Source organism: Phyllobates terribilis, unplaced genomic scaffold (assembly GCF_046119375.1).
Source record: "Phyllobates terribilis strain yellow unplaced genomic scaffold, ASM4611937v1 Scaffold_1__5_contigs__length_1240528914, whole genome shotgun sequence".
NCBI lineage: Eukaryota > Metazoa > Chordata > Amphibia > Anura > Dendrobatidae > Phyllobates > Phyllobates terribilis.
In genome coordinates this window covers 1,038,990,337-1,039,016,868 of record NW_027362761.1, presented here as the reverse complement: position 1 = coordinate 1,039,016,868, position 26,532 = coordinate 1,038,990,337, and the positions used below count along the sequence as shown (strand labels likewise).

The following is a 26,532-nucleotide window of genomic DNA, read 5'->3' as shown; positions in this document are numbered from 1 at the left end:
CTGTTTAGAGAGGTGTACTGTTTCCCTTTGCTGTAAATCTCCCCTTTTTAAGAATGGCCCACAAGTTCTCACTAGGGTTTCAGTCAGGAGAGGAAGGGACCATGCCATTATTCTTTTATTTTTAAAGCCCTTACTGGCTAGCCAAGCAGTGGAAGACTTTGATGCATGCAATAGAGCATTGTCATGTATGTAAATCATGGTTTTATTGAAAGATGCAGACTTTTCCTGTACTTGCGTGAAGAAAGTATCTTCTAAAAACTGGCAGTAGGTTTTGGGAGTTGATTTTGCTTCCATTTTCAACCTAAAAACTAGTGGGAAGTCTGTGTCCATTACTGATCCAGCCACGGGCCCATCCATTTGGTTCATCAAGAGTCACTCATATCTCATCAGTCCATAAAATCTTTGAAAAATCTGTCTTCACATATTTCTTGGATCGGTCTTGATGTTTCAACTTATGTGTTCAGTGATAGTTGAGTTTCAGCCTCCCTCACCTTGGCCATGTCTCTGAGTACTGAACACCTTGTACTTCTGTGCACTCCATGGAGGTTGCAGTTTTGGAATATGACAGCACTGTTGTTCATGGTCGCTTCACGTTTGGTTCTTCTCATATCTTAGGAAGTTAATTTGTGCCTTTTTCAACAACCTGTTTTTTTGTGACAACCCATTTTTTGAGATCCGAATGAATATTTGCAACAAATCTTTTTATGGTTCTGTGATCACGCTCCAATATCTTAATAATTTCAAGCGTTCTGCATCCCTCTAAAAGACTTGTAACAATTTTTGACTTTTCAGTCAGTTAAATCTCTTTTTGGGCCTTTTAGAGGAAAACAATCTAATAATCCTGCACACTTTGATAAAGGGTGTTGATATCCTTGGGCCTCCCTCTCCCTCATTACACAAATACACATCACCTGATCTGCTTCATCCAATAAGCATTCACATTTATACAGCTTGGAGTCGAAAACTATACCTAAAATGATGATATGGTCGAAATACTAATTGTGCACATAGTGTAAAGGTGGAAGTACTGTCAATGCTTACTGCTTCCTAATCTATATACACATGCCTTGGTTCAGTGCTGTGTATACAGAGATTGAGAAGGTAAATATCGTAATAAACCATGTTTATCCTTCTCTGGATGTATTCGACAATCAGCTTCCAACACCCACAATCTTGTGTTAGATTCTACACTACGTTGACGTTTTGTAGTGCTGGGTAAAGTGTGGACTGCCCAGATGTTTATTGCGTATGGGTGATCCAGGAGTAGTTGGCATACATGAGCCATCTGTATTGCATTATGTATTAATAACTCCGCATAATCAATGGAAACATGTTTGTCTTCAAAAAATCCTCTATAAAATTATGCTATATGCACCTTTTTACTATGTTCACATTTATAAGGGAAACTACAAATCATTGCTGCATCTATTGTATGGTGGGTAACCATGATTCCTATTTGACAGTATTGACTTACAAAGAGTCCGTCGGGTTCTTTCGGTTGCGTCTGTCATTTTTCATGCATCACAGTTTTACCAAGAACATCAGAAAGGATTGTCCCCAAGACTTCCAACTTCCAAATGGGAATCTTTGCCAGCAGTGTAAACAAAGGCTTAAATGGCTTTTCTCATCATAGACATTTATAGCATTTCTATACTAAATTTCAAAAATGTTAGACAGATGATGGTCTCACCTCTGACACCTGCACCAGTCTCCAGTACAGTGGTCCTTCGAAAGCGGCTGCTTAGCACAGCCTCTGCAAATAGAGACAGAGTCACAAATATGCTGCTTTCTCCATTCACTTTTATGAGAGCTCTGAAGACACTTTGGAAAGCCTATAGAAGCAAATGGGGAAAGCAGTACATGCCACTCTATTCACAATGTCAGTGGCATCAAGCAAGAAAAGAATTCAGAGGACACCCATTCTGCATTTAAATGTAGTCTATAATCACAAAATGCTCTGTCAACTTTTGGCTTGGCAAAAGAGTTCAGTGTACTTTCCCACCTACTTGTTTGCATCAATTTCTGCCCTTCTTTTTTATGACTGACAGCTCTTGCTTTACAGAAGTCAGAGAAGTCAGAGAATGGCAGACGTAGTTGGAAAACAGGTAAGTGTAAAGATGCACCAAACTGTTTGGCCAAGGTTGCGCTGAGTGTCAGTGCTTGATTTGAGCAGTCATTTTGTGCTGACAGTATCCCCTTAATCCGGGAGGTAAGACTAGCATCTTTCAGTATAGTATAAGAATGCTCCTTTAAAGAGGACTTATCACCAGGTCAAAAGTGAATCGTAAGTCAGATTTAAACAAAGATATAACAGAATACTCAGATGAGCAACAGCAATATAAATAGAGCAAAAATGGACACTTCTGACCGAGTGAAAGGTCCTTTTTAATTAATGTCAGATAATCCTTGTAAAATAATTTATATTGCTTAACAAATATGATTTTTTAACATATAATGGGATCTGATTTTAAGGCCAGTTATTTCTTTTGTGACAACCGAGCTAAAACACCTGTCTGCACATAGAGATTTGCACAGTTTTGGTGAAAAAAACACATAACAATTTTTTTTAGTCCTTATGATAGCATGAAAAGTCAACCATAAAATTATCTAGTCCATTTGCATGAAGTGATTATTGTTGGATGAAATTACAGTTGAAGGTCCTGATGGGGCACTACTAGGTCCTGATGGGGCACTACATGATGTAGGGATTCAATTAACCAGAGAATGTGTCATACACCACTCATCAGGTCTTGCACTTAGCAGAACACAATGGATCCTGTTACTCTAATCAGATAGTACACACATTGAAAGCCTGTTAACCACGTCAAACATATATCATATTACACTTACCTTCTTTTATTGTAATCATTCAGCACTGGTCTCCATGAAAAGTAAAAATTTTCTGTTCATTGTAAACTCTGCATACTGCTACAGTATGTAACAGAGCTAACTTTCCCTTGTTATATCACCTTGTATTAGGCTCTGCCTTATCAAGTGAATCATTCAGTCAAAAAAGAGATCACATTCTGTTATCATTCCTTTGTCATCTCAAGTGCTGTCTGGTTTATGCACTCTACAGGAAAAAAGCTTTTGATTTTTTTTTTTATTTGAGAAAAATGGATGCCACAACTATGGTTAAAACATTAAAACAGACATATGGCCAACAATGGATGAAAATTGCTGAAGAGGTAGTAGTCATATAATGTCATCGATACCTTAAGATGCCCCAAAAACATCCACATAAGAATTTAATAGAGCAAGAAGATGGCTGATACACCCTAAAGACATAGTTATGGTGATTGTGATATGTGATGTCCTATACTAATGTGTTTATATGTTCTGATGTTTTATTTTTATAGATGGGGTTTATGTTATTTCTTCTGATGTGGTGCTGTAGAGAAATAGACAACTGGGAGAAAAGAGTTACAGCTGGCAAACCAAGATAGTGGGAGTTCTTGGAAGAAAAGAGAAACTTATTTCCTAGTTAGAGTTAGTCAGCAGTGAACAGAGAGGAAGACAAAAAGTTTAGCTGTATACTGGGTGTATGAAAGGAAGAGATATTCTGAGATGGCAAGAATGAAATAGTAGCTGGATGACTGTCAGCCTGGGTCTTAATATGGTCAGAGCATACTAAATGAATAGGAAATGGACCAGCCAGAAAAAGATCTTAGCTGTGGTGGGTACTGGAACCCAGAAGTTAGAGCTGTGGGTTTGTGGGGACCTTGGACAGCTGGACAAATGGGGTTGAAGAGGCAACATGTAGACCTGGAAATGTTAGTGAAAGAAGACTAAATTTGCCAGGCTAAGGCCCGAGTACCACACAGAAGAGGACTGTGGTTGGAGAGGGAGAGATGGATGACATGGAGGATACAAAATATTTATGTTGTATTGCTGAAATTTATTCTCAAATGAAGTGCTGCCATATGAAACCGATATGTCTATGTCTGTATAACAAAAGATGTGAAACACTAGTTTTGTACTTCCACATGTAAAGTTCACTTTATTTTTGTAAAATTGACTGCATCCTTCCTTGCTAATGCACTACATCTGAGGGTATGCACCTGAGTAGGAAACAACAGCACCAAATAACAATGCATATACCTAGATGAACCCATGTCAGTGGTGTTTAGTCGCTACAGTACACCTTGGTCCATGCAACCCTTACAAGAAGACGGTATATTTGTCAATTTTGCAAAACTTTAATCAATAGGCTTAAAAGACAATTATTTTTTTTATTAGATCAGTAAACTAGTATTTTCAAAAATAACTTTATTCTAAAAACAAAACATCACGATCCCGTCTTTAAAGAAGCACTCCATTCAAACTTTTTATCCTCTTGATATATTGCAATCGTCATATTATATAGTACTGTGTACTTACAATTGTTCATTTTGCCTTTCTACCCAGCTAATTATTCTCTTTTCTCATCCATGTAGAAGCAGGAAGTCTCTTTTTCCTGCATGAATTATCCCTATCTTCAGCTCCGGACCCAGCTGCTCTGCTCCTCCTCCTGCCAGAGACTTTTGCAGTGATGACTGGGGCAGGGAAAAGAAACTTCCTGTTTCTACATACAGGTTAGAAGGATTAAGCTAGTCTGTTTTTAATCATGTGATGTCATAGACCTAATGGAAAAGAGAAGAATTAACTGGGTAAAAGGGCAAAATGAGCAATTGTAAGTGCACAGTGCCATATAATATGATGACTGCAATATATTAAGAGGATAAGATTTTTGATGGGAGTGCTTCTCTATCAGCTATAGATTTTGGATCTTTTCTGTTCAACTGTTTGCTTGCTGGGTTGCTCTTTCTGGTGTGAGCTTAACACTGTGCTGTGTGCTCTCTGATAATCTGAATTCCTTGCTTCTATTCCTCCCATCTCATGAGTTGCACACACAAACCAAGGCAAAAAAATTACACTATAATCCTCCTCCACACTCACAATCTCACCTACTAACTAGCATTTACTGTTTTAATTTTCATTTTGAATATTTAACATGAACTGCACAAGTTAGAAGAGGTTATCTGGAGCGTGCTCAAGGGGGGAGCTTGCCCCATACCCGGCAGGTAATGGCTTTGTGTTATGACCTGGACCAACCTATAAAATCCAAGGGTGGAGCACCTGACAGTGTAATCAACAGCATGCCAGCATCGGAGCAGATCATTCTATGCACCCATTGGAATCCCCGTTACATGATCGCAGGGCCCCCATGGGTTGCTATGACAGCTGGGGGTATGCTAAAGACCTCCGTGCCTACCATAATCGAGCTCCTTTGAAACCCATTCAGTGGCTGAGCTTCAAAGGAGACTGTGATTTTTACTATTTGCAACAATACTGTCATATTGCTTTATATAGCACAAGCGATCAGACAATCGCAGGTTAAAGTCCCCTAAGGGGACTAATAAATACAGTAAAAAGTAAAAAAAAAAGTTCAAATAATATCTTTCCCCCCTATAAAAATAACAAGAACAGTTAAAAAAAAATACATGTGTTATTGCCGTGTCCAGAAAAAGAAATCTATCAAGATATAAAACTAACTCGGTAAACACTGTAAACAGAAAAAAAATTAAAAAAATTTTTTGGGGGTCACCACAATACCGCAAAACATGTGGTAAAAAGCGATTTAGATGTCCTATCTCCTAAGGGTAAAAATGCTGTTTCAACACTCAAAAAATAAGCCCTCACACAGCTCTATCGACTGAAAAATAAAAGCATTATGGGTCTCGAAAAATGGCGACACAATAAAATTTCAATAAAAAAATAATTCTCTAAAAACAGCGTCAGAATTGTGTTTTTTTTAACAATTTCACCACACTTGGAATTTTTCTCTTTTACCAGCACACTATGTGGTAAAATGAATGGTGTCATTCAAAAAGAACAACTCGTCCTGCAAAAATCAAGCCCTCAGTCATCTATGTGGACAGAAAAATAAATAGCTCTTGGAAAAGGAGAGTGAAAAAAGCAAAAATTAAAAAACAGAAATGGCTGTCAGAAAGGGGTTAAGGAGTGCGTTCAGGCAGAGAAACAGCAGCTACAGCAGCTGGGAAAGGAGGGATGGCATGTTCACATGTAATACTGATTTATGTATGACAATTATAACAATATGTAAAGACAACTAATGACTTCAACGGTTGCTCATAGTTTTGGTCTCATGGGCCTGATTTATTAAAACCAGCAAACTAATGTACAAATACTATGCATATTTCAGCATTCCTTACTAGTTTGGAAGAGTTTTATCTTTACTATATTTCTTAAAGAGAATCTGTTAGCAGGATTTCACCTCTCAATATATTTATACTAGCTATTGAACCCGTTCTATTCCCGGGTGGCGAGCATTTTTATTGGTATATGGTCTCCCATGCTGGTATGTGCTGCCACCCTCCTGGTATTTGTGCTGCCCCCATCTTGTCCCCACCATCCTATCCTGGTATGCATGGCACCCCTCACCCCCCAATCCTGGTATGCATGGCACCTCTCACCCCCAATCCTGGTATGCATGGCACCCCTCACCCCCAATCATGGTATGCGTAACACCCCTCATCCCCAATCCTGGTATGTGTGGTACCCCATCCCTCATTCCTATCCTGGTATGTATGGTATCTCTCATCCTGGTATGCATGGTACGCCACATTCCTATCCTGGTATGTATGGTACCCCTCATCCCTATTCTGGTATGCATGGCACCCCTCACATCCCTATTCTGGTATGCATGGCACCCCTCACCCCCAATCCTGGTCTGCATGGTCCCCTCACCCCCCAATCCTGGTATGCATGGTCCCCTCACCCCCCAATCCTGGTATGCATGGTCCCCTCACCCCCCAATCCTGGTATGCATGGTCCCCTCACCCCCCAATCCTGGTATAAATGGTCCCCTCACCCTCCAATAATGGTATGTGTGGTACCCCTCATCCTGGTATGCATGGTCCTCTCACCCCGCAATCCTGGTATGTGTGGTACCCCTCACCCCCCAATCCTGGTATGCATGGTCCCCTCACCCCCCAATCCTGGTATGTGTGGTACCCCTCAATCCCCAATCCTTGTATGCATGGTCCCCTCACCCCCAATCCTGGTATGTATGGTACCCCTTATCCTGGTATGCATGATCCCCTCACCCCACAATCCTGGTATGCATGGTCCCCTCACCCCACAATTCTGGTATGTCTTGCCCCCTCATCCCCCAATCCTGGTATGTGTGGCCCCCTCATCCCGTTCACACTTTACACACATACAAAAAAATAAACAGTTATACTCACCTTTCTTCTCTGTGCTCCAGCGCTGCTGCGTCCTGTTCTGCCGGAGGTCAGGGGAGGAGTGCGGCGCCGGAGCACCGGGCTGTCCGGCACCATTTTGCTGAAGACACACTGCAAATGTGTCTTCACTAAAATGGCGCTGGATAGCGCTATGCGCATGCGCCAGTCCAACACCTCACTCCTGCCCCAGTCTCCGGCGAAGAGAGGCGCCACGGCAACGCTCCTCCCGGTCAGGTATGTAAGTATAGCACTGGAGATCGCGGTATATGTTCAGTGTCTACACATAACGCGATCTCCGGTGCCATACACTCCTCTTACCTGTAACGGCTGGATGCTTGATTCTGTCTGGAGCCAGACTGCGCGTCATGCATGCGCAGTCTTCAGACGGAGACACGATTGCAGAGTTATATTATAGATGTGAATGTAGCTTTTTCAAAGTCCAGCAATACCTTTACATGGTCAGTCTGTTCCTCCTTAACGGAAAAATCACCTTTTGAATTTATATGCAAATGAGGCTGAAGAGCTATTGAAGATTCCCCACCCAGCACCTCCTCATCCTAATTGACTGACATCCTCTTTGCTGAGTGAATCAAGAGAAAAATTGTTAGTCAAGAAGGAGGAAGCAGCACTGGGTGGGGAATAGAGTTGGAGTGACAGAGGCTTCAGATCTGCAATAGCTCTTCAGCCTCAGTTGCATATTAATTAAAACACTGATTTCTCTGTAATGGAGGAACAGACCGGCCACTTAAAGGTATTGCTGGGTTGTCCTTGAAAGAGCTATATGCATATATAAATATTTTGGTAGGTGAAATCCTGTAGATTCCCTTTACCCATTTTGTGTTTAGAATGCTATTTGTTGAAAATAACTCGTATTTCACTTATAACATTGTACATTTCCAATTTTTCTTTACACACTATTAAAGATTGCAAGAATGAAAACTTATTGCACTGTCCAAGCATGTAATTAATATTATCATGCCAGCTCTGCACCTGGCTCAGTTTAGTTGATTCTGGCTGCCCTGCATTAACATGTCAGGTGTTGTTTTAGTCCTGCTGCATTTTTCAACGATGCCTCTAAATACTTAAAGAACTTAATAGCCCAATTTTGTAATATAAAGTAAAGACATGTCTATAATGATAGTGTGATACTGATTACATTGATGCCTTTGGTGAAAAAAATCCATTTTGATGTTCTTCTTTAATCACCAAGTTTTCTGCTAATTAGATTACAGTGCACAGGGGCCAGACTGTGCACTGGGTCTTCTTCTCATTGTCTATGATTCCTCAGCCCCTCAGACTGCCTTCAATCATTGTATAACAGGTCACTGCTTTTTCAGTGACCTACCTGCTCTGTTTGAAATCTTCTCTTTAACCCCTTAGTGAATGAGACACTTTTGATGTTAATGAACTGGCCAAATTTTTGAAATCTCACCAGTGTGACTTTATGTGGCAATAACTCTGGAATACTTCAACATATCTCAGAGATTCTGAGATAAGTTTTTTATAGCACATTGTACTTTGTTAGTGGTAAATTTCGGTCGGTATGTGTTTATGTGTGAAAATATTAGAATTTTGGTGAAAAATTTACAATTTTTGAACTTTCAATTTTTATATCCTTAAACCAGTTAGTCATGCTGTACAAAATAATTAATGAATAACATTTCCAATATGTCTACTTTGCATCATAATTTTTCAAGTATAATTTTATTTTGTTAGGATATTAGAATTAAAAGTAGCAATTTCTCATTTTTTGTAGACATTTACAAAACCTGTTTCTTTAGGACCTATTCTGATTTAAATGGACTTTGATGGGAATATACACGGCTCAAAAAAATAAAGGGAACACTTAACAGAATATAACTCCAAGTAAATCAAACTTCTGTGAAATCAAACTGTCCACTTAGGAAGCAACACTGATTGACAATCAATTTCACATGCTGTTGTGCAAATGGAATAGACAATAGATGGAAATTATTGGCAATTATCAAGACACCCTCAATAAAGGAGTGGTTCTGCAGGTGGGGACCACAGACCACATCTCAGTCCCAATGCTTTCTGGCTGATGTTTTGGTCACTTTTGAATGTTGGTTGTGCTTTCACACTTGTGGTAGCATGAGACCCACAGAAGTTGCTCAGGTAGAGCAGCTCATCCAGGGTGGCAGATCAATGCGAGCTGTGGCAAGAAGGTTTGCTGTGTCTGTCAGCGTAGTGTCCAGAGGCTGGAGGCGCTACCAGGAGACAGGCCAGTACACCAGGAGATGTGGAGGGGGCCATAGGAGGGCAACAACCCAGCAGTAGGACCGCTACCTCCTCCTTTGTGCAAGGAGGAACAGGAGGAGGACTGCCAGAGCCCTGCAAAATGACCTCCAGCAGGCCACAAATGTGCATGTGTCTGCACAAACAGTTAGAAACTGACTCCATGAGGGTGGTATGAGGGCCTGACGTCCACACATGGGGGTTGTGCTCACAGCCCAACACCGTGCAGGACGCTTGGCATTCGCAACAGAACACCAGGATTGGCAAAGTCGCCACTGGTGCCCTGTGCTCTTCACAGATGAAAGCAGATTCACATGTGACAGATGTGACAGAGTCTGGGGACGCCGTGGACGCCATTAGGTACCCAGATGAGATCCTCAAACCCCTTGTGAGACCATATGCTGGTGCGGTTGGTCCTTGGTTCCTCCTAATGCAGGACAATGCCAGACCTTATGTGGCTGGAGGGTGTCAGCAGTTCCTGCAAGATGAAGGCATTGAAGCTATGGACTGGCCCCCCCGTTCCCCAGACCTGAATCCGATTGAGCACATCTGGGACATCATGTCTCGCTACATCCACCACAGACTGTCCAGGAGTTGGCGGATGCTTTAGTCCAGGTCTGGGAGGAGATCCCACATGAGACCATCCGCAACCTCATCAGGAGCATGCCCAGGCGTTGTAGGGAGGTCATACAGGCACGTGGAGGCCACACACAATACTGAGCCTCATTTTGACTTGTTTTAAGGACATTACATCAAAGTTGGATCAGCCTGTAGTGTGTTTTTCCACTTTAATTTTGGGGGTGACTCCAAATCCAGGCCTCTATTGGTTAATAAATTTGATTTCCATTGATGATTTTTGTGTGATTTTGTTGTCAGCACATTCAATTTTGTACAGAACAATGTATTCAATGAGAATATTTCATTCATTGAGATCTAGAATGTGTTATTTGAGTGTTCCCTTTATTTTTTTGAGCAGTGTATATTGGAAACGCCTCAAAAGTGATACCATCTTAAAAACTAAAAAGTGGAGTTAAATGTTTAACTCTTCAGGTGCTACACTGGAATTAATGCAAAGTGGAATGAAAAATAAAATAAATTGTACTTTTTCCTCAAAATGTTGATTTAGCGCCAATTTTTGCACTTTTACAAGGAATAGTATGGGAAAATGGACCCCAAAATTTATTACCCAGTTTCTTCTGAGCGCACTGATACCCCACATGTGGTCAGAAACCTGTATTTGGAGAAACGGCAGGGTTTTGAAGGGAATCTGCACCATTTGAATTTTGGAACACAAATTTGGCTGAAATAGATTGCGTGCACCATGTCTCATTTGCAGGGCCCTTAAGGTGCCTAAAAAGCAGAAACCCCCAACAAGTGATCTTATTTTGTAAACTACAACCCTCAAGGGTTTTTTTCCAGGTGTAAAGTGAGCATTTTCAACCCACAGGTACTACACACAATTTGATAACATTATGTCATCATATTGAAAATTTTCATTTTTTTCACGAAAATGTTGTTTTATCCCCAAATTTTTCACTTTTGCGAGAGGAAACACGAAAAAGTGGACCCCTTAGATTGTTAATGTCTCATTTGGAAAGCCCCTGAGTTACCAAAACAGCAGAAAAAACCCACAAATGACCCCATATTGGAAACTAGACCCATCAAGGAATTCATCTAGGGCTATGTTAAGCATGTTGAACCCATAGGTGCTTCACAGAACTTTTTAAAATGTAGATGTGAAAAAAATATTTTTTTTTTTCCGCAAAAATGTTGTTTTAGCCACAAATTTGTAATTTTCACAATGGATAATAGGAGAAAAAAGGCCCCATAATTTGTTATGCCATTACTCCAGAACGCGATACTACCCCAAATGTGGTCAAAAACTGTTTGTTCACATGGCAGGGCTCAGAAAGGCAAGAGTGCTATTTGATTTTTGGAGCATAAATTTGGCTGATGTTATGCCCGACGATGGTGCAAGTGGATTTGTGGACTCAATGTGCCACAAATCCGGGCCTACCTAGGTAGGGGCATAGCTAAGTGGCTTCCAGATATTCACTGCAGCTCCTGATGTTGGAGACAGGCTGGGCTGCAGGTAGCCACCAGATACCACTTTCTAGGCAGATCCCAGTACTGCAGCAGATGGCCCCGTGGGTCAGGTTAGCTGACACAGACTCAGGCTCTGTTCAGACTAATAGGTTTCACATACTGACACGGAGACTCACACGGGTACTTCAGAGATAGGTTGTAGCAGTCCAGATACATGGGATACTCGAATATGGAATCTTCAGATACTGGCCGCACCGGGACCAGGGGACTTTTGGAACAGGACTGGCTACACCAGGACCAGGGAACAATGTTCAAGCATTGGCCACACAAGGACCAGGGTATTTTGGAGACAAGCCTGGCCACACCAGGACCAAGGGACAATGTTCAATCACTGGCCACACCGGGACCAAGAAACTTCAGGAACAGGACTTGCCACACCAGGACCAGGGGACAATGTTCAGGCTCTGGCCATCCTTGGACCAGGTGAGCAGGTTCATGACACTGGCCACACCAGGACCATGTGACCTAACAACTCACTAGTAGGGGAGAATACATACTAATGAAGACTGTTGCTTCTGCATCTTTTAAACAAGATACCTCCTAGCAATTGGCTGGGAACAATCCTGCAGGTGTACTCAGATAAATGCCTCCTAGTCATTCGCTAGGAGCATTTTACTATGTGCGTGCACCGCCCCTTTAAGAATGGGGGAGCGCATGTGCACACTAGGCACACACACTACCAGAAAGTGCAGTGTGGACAAGCAGAAGACATTCCAGCAGGAGGTTACCATGCTGCTGGGCCAGAGCAGTATGTATGCCAGCGTCGCTGCATGGAGGGAGAAGGGAAACCATGCAGAGGCGCTGGCAATAGTGTTACACTTGGAATAGATTGTGAATGCCATGTTGAATTTGTTGACTCCATGACATGCCAAAACAGCAGAAACCCCCCAAAAGCAACATCATTTTGAAAACTAGACCCCTCAAGGAATTAATCTAGGGGAGTACTGAGCATTTTTAACCTACAGGTGATTCACGAAACTTTATAACATTTAGATGTGAAAACAAAAAATTGAGGTGCCAGATCAGCAGACCCCTGACAAGTAACCACATATTAGAAACTTCACTGCTTATTTTGAACCCACAGAATTTTATACAATTGAAATGTGGAAATATAACATTTTAGTGGGAAAAATTATTTTTTTTATCTGCAAATTTGTCACTTACATAAGGGTTTATAGGAGTAACTGGACCCTACAATTTATTGCACAATTTCTCTCTAACGGAGTGATGCCCCATATGTCATCGGAGACTACTGTAAGGCCACATGTCAGAGCTCAAAAGGCAGCAGTGCTATTTGGATTTTGGAGCATAGATGTTGCTAGAATAGTTTGCAGGCTACATTTTCAGAGCCTCTAAGGTGCCAAACAGCAGAAAAAACCCAAAAGTGACCCCATTGTACAAATTGCACCTCTGAATGAATTTATCTACGACTGCAGTGACTACACCATACTTTATTCCGGCGAATTGCAAACATGCCAATTTAGTGCCCATACATTGTGCCCACATACAGTGCAGAGCTTCCATGTATTGTAGCACCCCCATACATTGTGCCCAACTTGTGCTTCTGGAGACACACATCCCCTGAATTGTTAATTGGGCTCTCCCCACTACAATAATGCCAAACATGTGGCTGCTTACTGTGGTTTAGGCAAAGTGGGGCTCAGAAGGAGGCGGGAATTTGCATTTAAGAGAGCAGATTTCACCGCATTTTATTTGAAGGGGTGGGAGCCGTGTTTGCTTTCCAGAGTTTTTGTTCTGCCAGTAATGTGAGAACCCCTATATTTCCAGTCACAGATGATGGACCAGAGTGGGGGCTGGTTTTGTGCGGGATACTTTAGAGTTTTTGTAGGTAACATTTTAGGGTACTTAATATTTTTTGAGCACTTCCAGTCTAAGGCTGGGATCACATTCTTGTGTTCTATGCTGAGCACTAACCTCAGGGCTTTCTGTGTGATTTCCACAAAAATGTGATTCAGGAAAACCCACTGACGGAATCACTCTAATGAAGCAGATGGAGACACTTTGGACTCCATTTGCCGACTGTTCTGGTGGTATCCATCTTTTTAGACATGCACAGAACTGTGGTCGACCACATTTAGACACAGTCAGGCTAAAAACATGCCTAAAATGATGAGACACTGCCAAAACAGAGACCAGAATCCAAAGTGTCTCCATAAGTGAGTGGTTCCATCAGGGGTTTTGTATGTTTTTAGGATTTACACAGAAGTGCTCAGCGGAGTGCACAGGATAACTGTGAGCCAAACCTTATTCTGATTTTTGGGAGGCAGAATGAACAAATAGACAGCAGTACAAGAATAGTTCTTATTTTGTTTTTTTTTCATAGTTCATTGTGCTGTATAAGTGATGAGATAGATTTATTCTTCGAGTCGGTGCGATTACAACGATACCAGATTTATTTTGGTTATTTTTATGTTTTGCAGTTATCACAGAGTAAAAATGTTTTTTTTATTAAAAAAAATAGATATTTTGTCGCCATACTCTGAAAGCTGTAACTATTTTATTTTTTGGCAAACAGAGCTGCATGAGGGCTTTTTTTTTTCTTTTTTTTGGGGCACAAAACATTTTTTGATCACTTTTTATTCAGCTTTTTCAGACACAGAATGAAAAAAAACAGCAATTTAGTTATTGTTTTTCTATTCTTTTTTGCGCTATTCACTGTTTGGTAAAAATGATAAGACATTGTTCGTCGGGTTGGTATGATTACAGCAATACCAGATTTATATCGATTTTTATGCTCTGCTACATTTACAGAAAAATAATACTTTCCAAAAATCAATTTGTTTTTGCATTGCATATTCTGAGAGCTGTAACATTTAAATTTTATTGCCAAATGAGCCATATTAGGACTTGTGTTTTGCAGGATGGTTTGGTGTTTTTATCTATGCCATTTTTTTACATATGACTTTTTGATAGCTTTTTATTACATTTTATTACATTTTTTGTGCGTTAGTATGATGAAAAATCAACATTTTTTTTTTACGGTGTTCATTATATGGAAGAAATAACATGCCAGTTTTACAGATCGGGTCAATCCAGATAAAGCCAAAGACAAAGCCAAAACCAGGTGAGGAACCTGGTGAGGAACAATCAGAGGAAAGGTATAATAGAAACACGTGCACAAAATCTGCATTTATCACCCACTCCTGGTTTTGGCTTACAAATACTGAGGAAAAATGCTGACCTAATACTGACAGTGGGGCTGTAACCTAAATATATCTTTCTATATATATCATTATTTTGTAAGTAGAGAAAAAATGGTAAGTAAAGGTCACATTTTTTTTGCAAAGTTACTAAAAAAGAAAGCAAAAACTATTCTAATAAAACACTTTTAAATACTGTGGCAAGACGACTCGCTCGGCTCTCCCGGAGGCAGACTCAGGACACACGTTTTCAGGTTACCTTTCTGCTGGTTTATTATCTAGCATAAACTCATGCAGGGTTCTACAGGAAAAATAAACAAGACCACTCTGGGTTAAACAGGAAAACAAAAATATAATATAGCTCAGTCCATAGGTGAGCGGGTTTCACCCGCTCTCGGTAGCATAAACTGCACACGCGAAGTCCTTGTAAAAAGCTCTGCAGCTCCCACAACACTGTCTGGAGACTTCACTCTCCAGGCCACACTCCAGAGAAAAAAAAAGGGACTGAGCTTTTACACAGTGCTCAGCCACACCCTGAGGGGAGGTAGGGGGAATGGCGTCCGGCCCTCTTTGCCATTCCCATAAAATCGCACACCCTTTAACAGAGTAAACCACCAGCATATAACATGCTGGCAGAAACAAAGTAGGTCTTAGTTCACACAGGAGAGCATCCTGAGTGACACATACCTCCCTTCACATATAAAACCAGGGACACTGTCACATATTCCCCCCTCTGCCCAAAGACGGGGGTTTGGGCACCTTCTGACACCAGGCAGGGAATCCTCGAGAGGGCATCTGCAGTCCCATGTAACTTTCGGGCCTATGCTCCACATGAAAGTTAAAATCTTGGAGCCCTAGGAACCATCTAGTTACCCTGGCATTTTTACCCCTCTTCTCCCTCAACCATCTCGATGGGGCATTGTCTGATACTAATCAAAACTTTCAGCTTAGTAGGTTATATTTCAATGTTTCCAAGGCCCATTTTCTGTTACTAATCAAAACTTTCAGCTTAGTAGGTAATATTTCAAAGTTTCCAAGGCCCATTTTATGGCTAAACACTCTTTCTCTACTATGGCGTAGTTCTTCTCGCAGAAGGACAGTTTTTGGCTCAAATAGAGAATGGGATGTTCTTCCCCATTTATCTCTTGAGAGAGTACAGCCCCTAGACCAACCTCTGAAGCGTCCGTCTGGACCACAAATTCTTAAAGTCTGGCGCGACTAGGACCGGCTGCTTGCACAGTGTTAGCTTCAACTGTTAAAAGGCGGTCTCCATTTCTTCCGTCCATTTCACCATAGTTGATTTGGTGCCTTTTAGAAGATCTGTTAGTGGCGCGGCCATCATAGCGAAATTCGGGATAAACCGCCGGTAATATCCCACCATTCCCAGGAATGCTATCACCTGCTTCTTCGAGAGCGGTTGCGCGCCAGGTTTGAATTGCCTCCACTTTCTTGATTTGCGTCTTTATTTCGCCTCTCCCAACGACTTAGCCCAGGTACTTGGCCTCGTCTTTTCCAATGGCACACTTTCTCGCATTTATAGTAAATTCCGCCTTCCTTAGCGCCTTCAGAATGGCCTGTAGTTTAGGTAGGTGACAAGCCCAGTCTGGGCTAAACACCACAATGTCGTCAAGGTAGCTGCGGCATACTTCTTATGTGGGGCTAGGATCCGATCCATAGCCCTCTGGAAAGTGGCTGGGGCCCCCTGTAGTCCGAACGGCATCCGCGTGTATTGAAAACACCCATCAGGTGTTGAGAAAGCTGTCTTCTCTTTAGCCGTCTGGGACATGGGGATCTGCCAGTAGCCCTTCATCAGGTCAAGAGTGGTGATGTACCTCGCTCGCCTCTTGATGAGTTCATCGACGCAGGGCATCAGGTACGCGTCACACTTGGATACCTCATTCAGCCGGCGGTAGTCATTACAAAACCTCCATTCTCCATTGGGTTTCGGCACGTGGACGATTGGGCTCGACCAACCACTCTTTGACTCCTCTATTACCCTGAGGTCTAACATCCTCAGCCGAGATGACGGCGTGTTTCCGGAATCCGATATGGTTTCAGATTCACTCATACGTGCGGCTCTGTTAGCACGTTATGCAACTCTGAGAACAGCTCCTGATTCCGCTGTAGTAATTCTCGACACTGTTGCTTCTGGGCCGGTGATAGAGTCTCTGCAATAGTGACCTCCTCCTCCTTGCCTTCAGGTGCGGCTCCCAGGCAGGAAGTTTTAACAGGTTCCCCGTCCCGCCACGGCTGAGCAAGTTCACATGATATATTTAATGCGGCTTTCTTCAGCCAAGCTGGTGGACTTTATAATTAACCTCGCTGACTTTCTCCACCACCTCGTATGGACCTTGCCATTTGGTGAGGAACTTGCTCTTGACGGTAGGGATTAGCACCAAAACACGGTCCCCGGGCTGGAACTGTCTTAGTCTCGCCGACCGGTTATATACCCTCGCCTGGGCTTCCTGCGCCTGGAGGAGATGTTCTTTCACGATGGGCATCACCTTGGACATTCTCTCCTGTAACTGGGCGACATGTTCGATGATACTCCGATGTGGTGTGACTTCAACCTTCCAAGTTTCCTTGGCGATGTCTAGGAGACCTCTTGGATGACGCCCATATAGGAGCTCAAACAGAGAGAAGTCAGTGGAGGCTTGAGGAACTTCTCTGACTGAGAAAAGCAGAAATGGGAGCAGGTAGTCCCAGTCTCGCCCATCCTTTTCAACGACCTTCTTGAGCATCGCCTTTAATGTCTTGTTGAAGCGTTCCACTAAGCCATCCGTCTGTGGATGATAAACCGAAGTCTGAATCTGAGTTATCGGAAGGACTCTGCAAAGCTCCTTCATCTCCTTGCTCATGAAGGGGGTTCCTTGGTCTGTCAGAATCTATTTTGGCAGACTTGTCCGAGCAAAAATTTGGACCAGCTCTCGGGCTATACTTTTACTGGACAAGTTCCTTAGGGGAACCGCTTCAGGGTACCGGGTTGCATAATCCATGACGACCAGGATATATTGGTGGCCCTGAGCTGATTTAACTACGGGGTCCACAAGGTCCATGGCAATCCTCTCAAAGGGAACCTCTATCATAGGTAGTGGGACTAAGGGGCTATAGAAGTGGGAGGAGGAAGCAGTTATTTGGCAGGTGGGGCAGGACCTACAGTGCTGGCCAAAAGTATTGGCACCCCTGCAATTCTGTCAGATAATACTCAGTTTATTCCTGAAAATGATTGCACTCACAAATTCTTTGGTATTATTATCTTCATTTAATTTGCTTGCAAGGAAAAAACACAAAAGAGAATTAAGCAAAAATCAAATCATTGATCATTTCACACAAAACTCCAAAAATGGGCCAGACAAAAGTATTGGCACCCTCAGCCTAATACTTGGTTGCACAACCTTTAGCCAAAATAACTGCGAACAACCGCTTCCGGTAACCATCAATGAGTTTCTTACAATGCTCTGCTGGAATTGTAGACCATTCTTCTTTGGCAAACTGCTCCAGGTCCCTGATATTTTGTAGCCCCGGCGTCCCTGCCCTCTGCTAGGCAGGGACGCTGTTCCCCTCACCTCTCTGCTCCGTGCCCGGCGTCCTCCTCCCGCTCTGCTGGCAGCGCGCGCTCCTTCCCGGCCACTGTGCTTAGGGCGCGCGCGCTCTCCCTCCCTCTTAAAGGGGCCGCGCGCGCCGTCCTAAGGAGTCCCCGGCCAATGGCCGGAGGACTTCACCATATATAAGGCACCTCCTCCAAAATGGAGGTGCCCGAGCAATGTTGTAGCACTGTTCACTACTCTGCTTCAGCCCTCAGGTCCCGTTGCCAGTTACCTGCCAGATACCTGCCAGATTCCTGCCAGCTTGCTGTCTTATTCCTGCCTGATTATCTGCTACCTGCCTGCTAGTCTGAGGTCCGACGGTCTGCCTTACTACTCCTGTCAGTCTGTCTAAGGACCAGCCTGTCCGCTCACCTGCGAGCGCACTTCAGCCACCTGCCTGCTTGCCTGAGGTCCGACGGTCTGCCTTCCAACTCCTGTCAGTCTGTCTATGGACCAGCTTGCCTGCTCACCTGGGAGCACACATCTGCTACCTGCCTGCTAGCCTACCTGGAGGCTCCGCCGTCACGTGCTGTGACCACCTGCCTGTCCAGTGACTCCTGCCCGCTCACCTGGGAGCGCTCATCTGCTGCCTGTCTGCTAGCCTACCTGGAGGCTCTGCCGTCACGTGCTGTGACCACCCGCCTGTCCAGAGACTTCTGCCCGCTCACCTGGGAGCGCTCATCTGCCGCCTGTCTGTTGGTCTTCCTGGAGGCTCCGCCGTCACATGCTGTGACCACCCGTTCATCCAGAGACTCTCGCCTGCTCACCTGGGAGCTCACGTCTATCATCAGCCGCCACAGGTCGTACCAACCCTTTACCCAGAGACTGCCCTGGTCACTTGCCGTGACCATCTGCCCGTTCATCCAAAGACTGCCCCGGTCACTTGCCGTGACCATCTGCCCGTTCATTCAGAGACTGCCCCGGTCACTTGCCGTGACCATCTGCCCATTCATTCAGAGACTGCCCCGGTCACTTGCCGTGACCATCTGCCCGTTCATCCAGAGACTGCCCCGGTCACTTGCCGTGACCTCCAGCCCGTTCACTCAGAGACTGTCCCGGTCACCTGCTGTGACTCCCTGCCCGTCTTCCCTGGTCGCCACCCGCTCCCTTACAAGGACAGCCCCCTTGTATAGTAGCTCAGAGGTTCCGCCTCCCAGACCCGTTACAGTTTGCTCGGGCCATGGAACCCGGTGGCACCCAAGCTCCCTCGCTCTCGGACCTGTGTCATGAACTGTCCCGTCAAAGGTCCCAACAGGAGTCCATCCTGGGTCACCTGCGGAATGTCAATACTCGCCTGGACACTCTGACTGCTCCACCAGCAACCTCCGCCAGTGCCATGTCTCGCAATCCGGCAGCTCCGCTGCCCACTAATACCATGGTATCCTACCCCGGACCCTGGCTTTCTGCACCTCCTCGCTTCGGAGGCGATTCCGCCCAGGCTCGGGGCTTCATAAATCAGTGCACCCTGCACTTTGAACTATTGTCCTACCAGTTTAACTCCGACCGAGCCAAAATTGCATTCATCATGTCCCATCTCACCGGGGAGGCCCTGGCCTGGCTAAATCCTCTATGGGAGAGAGGAGACCCCTTGGTGTCCAACTTGCCTGCTTTTCTCACGGCTTTCCGGAAAGTCTTCGACGAACCCGGACGGAAGACCTCATCCGCATCATCACTGCTACGCCTCCGTCAGGGAAGTCTCACTGTGGGCCAATATGCCATACGGTTCCGTACCCTTGCCTCGGAGCTGGCCTGGGATAACGACGCTCTGGTATCCGTCCTCTGGGAGGGTCTGTCCGGCCGTATTAAAGATGAACTTGCCGGTCGGGACATCCCTACCACTCTCGATGACTTAATAACTCTTGCCACCCGGATTGACCTACGGTTCCAGGAGCGTGCCAAAGAGGTCACCCGTGAGAGGAGGTTACTACGTCTAGCTCCTACTTTTCAGAAACCCGTCACTCCCTCCGTCTCTACCCAGGTACACTCTCCTGAGCCTATGCAGGTCGAATAGACCAAGATGGTCAAAACCCGTCAGGACTTACGCCGTGCCGAGGGGAGCTGCTTCTACTGTGGCTTTAAGGAGCACCGGATCCGTACCTGCCCGGAGAGGTCGGGAAACGCCTGTGTCTAGGTTCGCTCAGAGAGGTCGACCTAGACAAGAATAAATCCTCTCCATCTCTGCTGTTGTCAGTCTCAATCGTCTGCGGGGAGAACCGTTATTTCGAACTAGCCCAACTTGACTCTGGAGCAGCCGGGAATCTTATTTCACAGTCCCTGGTAGAGAAATACCGCATCCCCACCAAACCTCTGGCTGTACCCTTGTCTGTTGCTGCCGTGGATGGGGGTCTCTTACCACGCCCCATCCAACTCATCACCGAATCCATTACTCTGCAGGTGGGAATGCTGCATTCTGAGAGTATCTCCTTTCATGTTCTGCCTGGACTCTCCCACGCCCTCTTGCTAGGCCTACCTTGGCTCCAGAGACATGCACCCGTGCTTGACTGGCAGACCGGAGAGGTCCTTCGCTGGGGACAGGACTGCCATAAGACCTGTCTGGTTCCCGTCCATCCCGTCCGTCCTTCTCCTACCCCAGCTAATCTACCTGGACTTCCGATTCCTTATTGGTCTTATGCTGATGTCTTTAATAAAAAGGAAGCAGAGACACTACCCCCTCATAGACCATACGACTGCCCTATCGACCTGTTACCTGGTACTACTCCTCCCCGTGGGCGTATTTATCCATTATCCGCTGCTGAGACCCGGTCGATGTCCGAATATATTGAGGAAAATCTGGCCAGGGGATTCATCCGGAAATCTACCTCCCCGGCGGGAGCAGGCTTCTTTTTCGTCAAAAAGAAGGACGGCTCTCTCCGTACCTGTATAGACTATAGAGGCCTTAACCAGATCACGGTGAAGAATAAGTACCCCCTTCCGCTCATTCCGGAGTTATTTGATCGTCTGAGGGGGGCTAGAATCTTCACCAAACTGGACCTCCGTGGGGCGTACAACCTGGTTCGTATCCGTCAGGGGGATGAATGGAAGACGGCATTCAACACCCGGGACGGCCACTATGAATACCTGGTAATGCCCTTTGGTCTCTGTAACGCTCCTGCCGTCTTTCAAGAGTTGGTCAATGACATCTTCCGGGACCTTCTCTACTCCTGCGTAGTGGTGTACCTGGACGACATCTTGGTCTTCTCTCCGGATCTCCAGACTCACCGGAGGGACGTTCGTCAGGTCCTGCTCAGGCTCAGGCAGAATCACCTCTTCGCTAAATACGAGAAGTGCCTCTTTGAGCAGACCTCGCTTCCGTTTTTGGGCTACATTATTTCTCAGACCGGCCTACGAATGGATCCAGAGAAACTGTCTGCCATCGAGAAATGGCCTCGACCGGAGGGGTTGAAGGCCATTCAGCGATTCCTGGGCTTCGCTAACTACTACCGCCTCTTCATACCACACTTCTCTTCCCGGACTGCCCCAATTTCCGCGCTCACCCGTAAGGGTACTAATCCCAAAGAGTGGCCGCCCGAAGCAGAGGAGGCCTTTCTTTCCCTAAAACAGGCCTTCTCTTCCGCCCCGGTGCTGCATCGCCCGGACGGCAACAAGCAGTTCTTCCTGGAAGTTGACGCCTCCTCCTCTGGAGCCGGAGCGGTACTTACTCAAAAATCATCTTCCGGGAGAATGGTAACTTGTGGCTTCTTCTCCAAACTCTTCTCCTCTTCTGAGCGCAACTATTCCATAGGAGACCGAGAGTTATTGGCCATCAAGCTGGCGTTGGAGGAGTGGCGTTACCTACTCGAGGGGGCTCTTCACCCGGTAATAATTTACACTGACCACAAGAACTTGGCTTACCTCCAGCATGCCCAGAGACTTAACCCGCGCCAAGCCCGGTGGTCCTTGTTTTTTGCTCGCTTTGATTTTGTTCTTCATTTTCGCCCGGCTGACAAAAACGTCAAAGCAGACACCTTGTCCCGATCCTTTCTGGTGTCCGATCTCGAGGAAGAACCTAAACATATCATCGATCCCGCCAGAGTAATGCAGGTGGCTCCCGTGAGTCTAAATCGTCTCCCTCCCGGTAAGACGTTTGTTTCAGTACCTGATCGGAAGAAGATCCTACACTGGGGCCATTCGTCTAAACTAGCTGGCCACGCCGGTCAGAAAAAGACCCTCCAGCTTATTGCCCGGCACTACTGGTGGCCTACCCTGCACAAGGACGTAATAGACTTTGTTTCTGCCTGTGTGTTCTGCGCCCGAGACACCTGCCAGCCGGTCGCCTCCTTCCACTTCCTGTGCCTGCTGCCCCCTGGCAGCATATTGCTATGGACTTCATAACTGATCTCCCCGTCTCCGCCGGTTGTACGGTCATTTGGGTGGTCGCTGATCGCTTTTCCAAGATGGCTCACTTTATTCCCCTGCCAGCCCTCCCGTCTGCACCCGAGCTGGCTAAAGACTTTATCCGCCACATCTTCCGTCTTCATGGCCTGCCCCTCCACATCGTGTCGGATCGTGGGGTACAGTTCACCTCACGTTTCTGGAGAGCCACTTGTAAACTGCTAGACGTCACCCTGGACTTCTCTTCCGCTTACCACCCACAGTCCAATGGTCAAGTGGAGCGGATCAATCAGAACCTGACCAGTTACCTCCGGCACTTCGTTAATGCCCATCATTCAGACTGGGTGGATCTCCTACCATGGGCCGAGTTCTCTTATAACAATCACGAGAGCGAATCCTCCTCCAAATCCCCGTTTTTTGTAGTCTTCGGTCAGCATCCTCGGATTCCTTTTCCTGTCTCCACCTCTGTGGACAACCCGGCTGCGGAATCTCTCGTTAGCAAATTTTCCTCCATTTGGGAGAGTACCCGATCCGCACTCCTTCAGTCGTCCGAACGGATGAAAAGACACGCTGACAAAAAACGCCTGGATCCTCCACAATTTCGTCCTGGAGATAAAGTCTGGCTCTCATCTAAATATGTCCGACTCAAGATACCTTCTTACAAGTTAGGGCCTCGGTTCATCGGTCCTCTGGAGGTCATCAGTCAGATCAACCCGGTGGCCTATAAATTGAAACTCCCGGCCAACTTACGGATCCCTAACTCCTTCCATGTATCTCTCCTCAAACCTGTGGTACTTAACTCTTTTTCCAAGTCTACAGGTACGCCTCCTGCTCCGGTTTCTGCTGAGGACGAGTTTGAGGTAGAGAACCTTCTTGCCACCAAAAGGGTAAGAGGAAAGACCTTTTTTCTAGTAGATTGGAAGGGGTTCGGTCCTGAGGAGAGAACGTGGGAGCCCCGGGAGAACATCCATGCCCCTGTTATCCTAGCTAAATTTCTGTCTGGCCTAAAAAAGGGGGGGCCTAAAGGGGCGGGTACTGTAGCGCCGGCGTCCCTGCCCTCTGCTAGGCAGGGACGCTGTTCCCCTCACCTCTCTGCTCCGTGCCCGGCGTCCTCCTCCCGCTCTGCTGGCAGAGCGCGCTCCTTCCCGGCCACTGTGCTTAGGGCGCGCGCGCGCGCTCTCCCTCCCTCTTAAAGGGGCCACGCGCGCCGTCCTAAGGAGTCCCCGGCCAATGGCCGGAGGACTTCACCATATATAAGGCACCTCCTCCAAAATGGAGGTGCCCGAGCAATGTTGTAGCACTGTTCACTACTCTGCTTCAGCCCTCAGGTCCCGTTGCCAGTTACCTGCCAGATACCTGCCAGATTCCTGCCAGCTTGCTGTCTTATTCCTGCCTGATTATCTGCTACCTGCCTGCTAGTCTGAGGTCCGACGGTCTGCCTTACTACTCCTGTCAGTCTGTCTAAGGACCAGCCTGTCCGCTCACCTGGGAGCGCACTTCAGCCACCTGCCTGCTTGCCTGAGGTCCGACGGTCTGCCTTCCAACTCCTGTCAGTCTGTCTATGGACCAGCTTGCCTGCTCACCTGGGAGCACACATCTGCTACCTGCCTGCTAGCCTACCTGGAGGCTCCGCCGTCACGTGCTGTGACCACCTGCCTGTCCAGTGACTCCTGCCCGCTCACCTGGGAGCGCTCATCTGCTGCCTGTCTGCTAGCCTACCTGGAGGCTCTGCCGTCACGTGCTGTGACCACCCGCCTGTCCAGAGACTTCTGCCCGCTCACCTGGGAGCGCTCATCTGCCGCCTGTCTGTTGGTCTTCCTGGAGGCTCCGCCGTCACATGCTGTGACCACCCGTTCATCCAGAGACTCTCGCCTGCTCACCTGGGAGCTCACGTCTATCATCAGCCGCCACAGGTCGTACCAACCCTTTACCCAAAGACTGCCCCGGTCACTTGCCGTGACCATCTGCCCGTTCATCCAGAGACTGCCCCGGTCACTTGCCGTGACCATCTGCCCGTTCATTCAGAGACTACCCCGGTCAATTGCCGTGACCATCTGCCCGTTCATTCAGAGACTGCCCCGGTCACTTGCCATGACCATCTGCCCGTTCATCCAGAGACTGCCCCGGTCACTTGCCGTGACCTCCAGCCCGTTCACTCAGAGACTGTCCCGGTCACCTGCTGTGACTCCCTGCCCGTCTTCCCTGCTCGCCACCCGCTCCCTTACAAGGACAGCCCCCTTGTATAGTAGCTCAGAGGTTCCGCCTCCCAGACCCGTTACATATTTGAAGGATGCCTTCTCCAAACTGCCATTTTGAGATCTCTCCACAGGTGTTCTATGGGATTTAGGTCTGGACTCATTGCTGGCCACCTTAGAAGTCTCCAGTGCTTTCTCTAAAACCATTTTATAGTGCTTTTGGAAGTGTGTTTTGGGTCATTGTCCTGCTGGAAGACCCATGACCTCTGAGGGAGACCCAGCTTTCTCACACTGGGCCCTACATTATGCTGCAAAATTTGTTGGTAGTCTTCAGACTTCATAATGACATACACACGGTCAAGCAGTCTAGTGCCAGAGGCAGAAAAGCAACCCCAAAACATCAGGGAACCTCCACCATGTTTGACTGTAGGGACCGTGTTCTTTTCTTTGAATGACTCTTTTTTTTTCCTTTAGACTCTATGTTGATGCTTTTTCCCAAAAAGCTCTACTTTTGTCTCATATGACCAGTTTTGGCAAGCTCCAGCCTGACTTTTTTATGTCTCGGGGTAAGAAGTGGGGTCTTCCTGGGTATCCTACCATACAGTCCCTTTTCATTCAGACGTCGACGGATAGTACGGGTTGACACTGTTGTACCCTCGGACTGCAGGGCAGCTTGAACTTGTTTGGATGTTAGTCGAGGTTCTTTATCCACCATCCGCACAATCTTGCGTTGAAATCTCTCGTCAATTTTTCTTTTCCGTCCACATCTAGGGAGGTTAGCCACAGTGCCATGGGCTTTAAACTTCTTGATGACACTGCGCACGGAAGACACAGGAACATTCAGGTCTTTGGAGATGGACTTGTAGGTTTGAGATTGCTCATGCTTCCTCACAATTTGGTTTCTCAAGTCCTCAGACTGTTCTTTGGTCTTCTTTCTTTTCTCCATGCTCAATGTGGTACACACAAGGACACAGGACAGAGGTTGAGTCAACTTTAATCCATGTTAACTGGCTGCAAGTGTGATTTAGTTATTGCCAACACCTGTTAGGTGCTACAGGTAAGTTACAGGTGCTGTTAATTACACGAATTAGAGAAGCATCACATGATTTTTCAAAGGGTGCCAATACTTTTTTCCACCCCCTTTTTTAGGTTTGGTGTGGAATTATATCCAATTTGGCTTTAGGACAATTATTTTTGTGTTTTTTTCATTGAAGACAAATTAAATGAAGAGAATAATACCAAAGAATTTGTGATTGCAATCATTTTCAGGAAGAAACTGAGTATTATCTGACAGAATTGCAGGGGTGCCAATACTTTTGGCCAGCACTGTACAATAGTTTTGAACTTCTCGGCAACACTCTGGCCAATAAAACCTTCTCAGTATCCTCTCCTGAGTTTTCTCGACCCCTAGGTGTCCTCCCAGAACATGTGAATGGGCCATATCTAGTACCCTCAGGCTGTATGGCCCCGGCACTAACAGCTGTTCCTCTGTCTCACCGCCTTTTAGTTTGGCCACCCGCTATAGCAACTCCCCCTGCACTGCAAAGTGGGGGAATCTGGTGTCGACCCCCAGCTCTTGGGCAACCCCATTACATACAGTAACCTGGTAGAATGCCCCCTTTAAGGTCAGGTCTTGAACTTGAGCAGT

The 26,532-nt window shown here is 46.0% G+C and overlaps 1 protein-coding gene across 5 annotated transcripts in view; it reads left to right on the top strand.

The window, feature by feature from the left end:
* NPY2R (neuropeptide Y receptor Y2) overlaps positions 1-26,532 on the top strand; it is a 96,542-nt gene that overhangs the window by 38,025 nt on the left and 31,985 nt on the right. For 2 of the 5 annotated variants that reach the window (XM_073645059.1, XM_073645049.1), the window contains exon 2: positions 4,437-4,574. The exons of 2 other annotated variants lie outside the window; for them this stretch is intronic. The gene's annotated coding sequence lies outside the window, so the exon portion shown is untranslated. Of the gene's footprint in view, positions 1-4,436; positions 4,575-4,625; positions 4,673-26,532 lie in introns of those variants that run through there. One more of the 5 variants, XM_073645068.1, reaches the window with a different exon arrangement.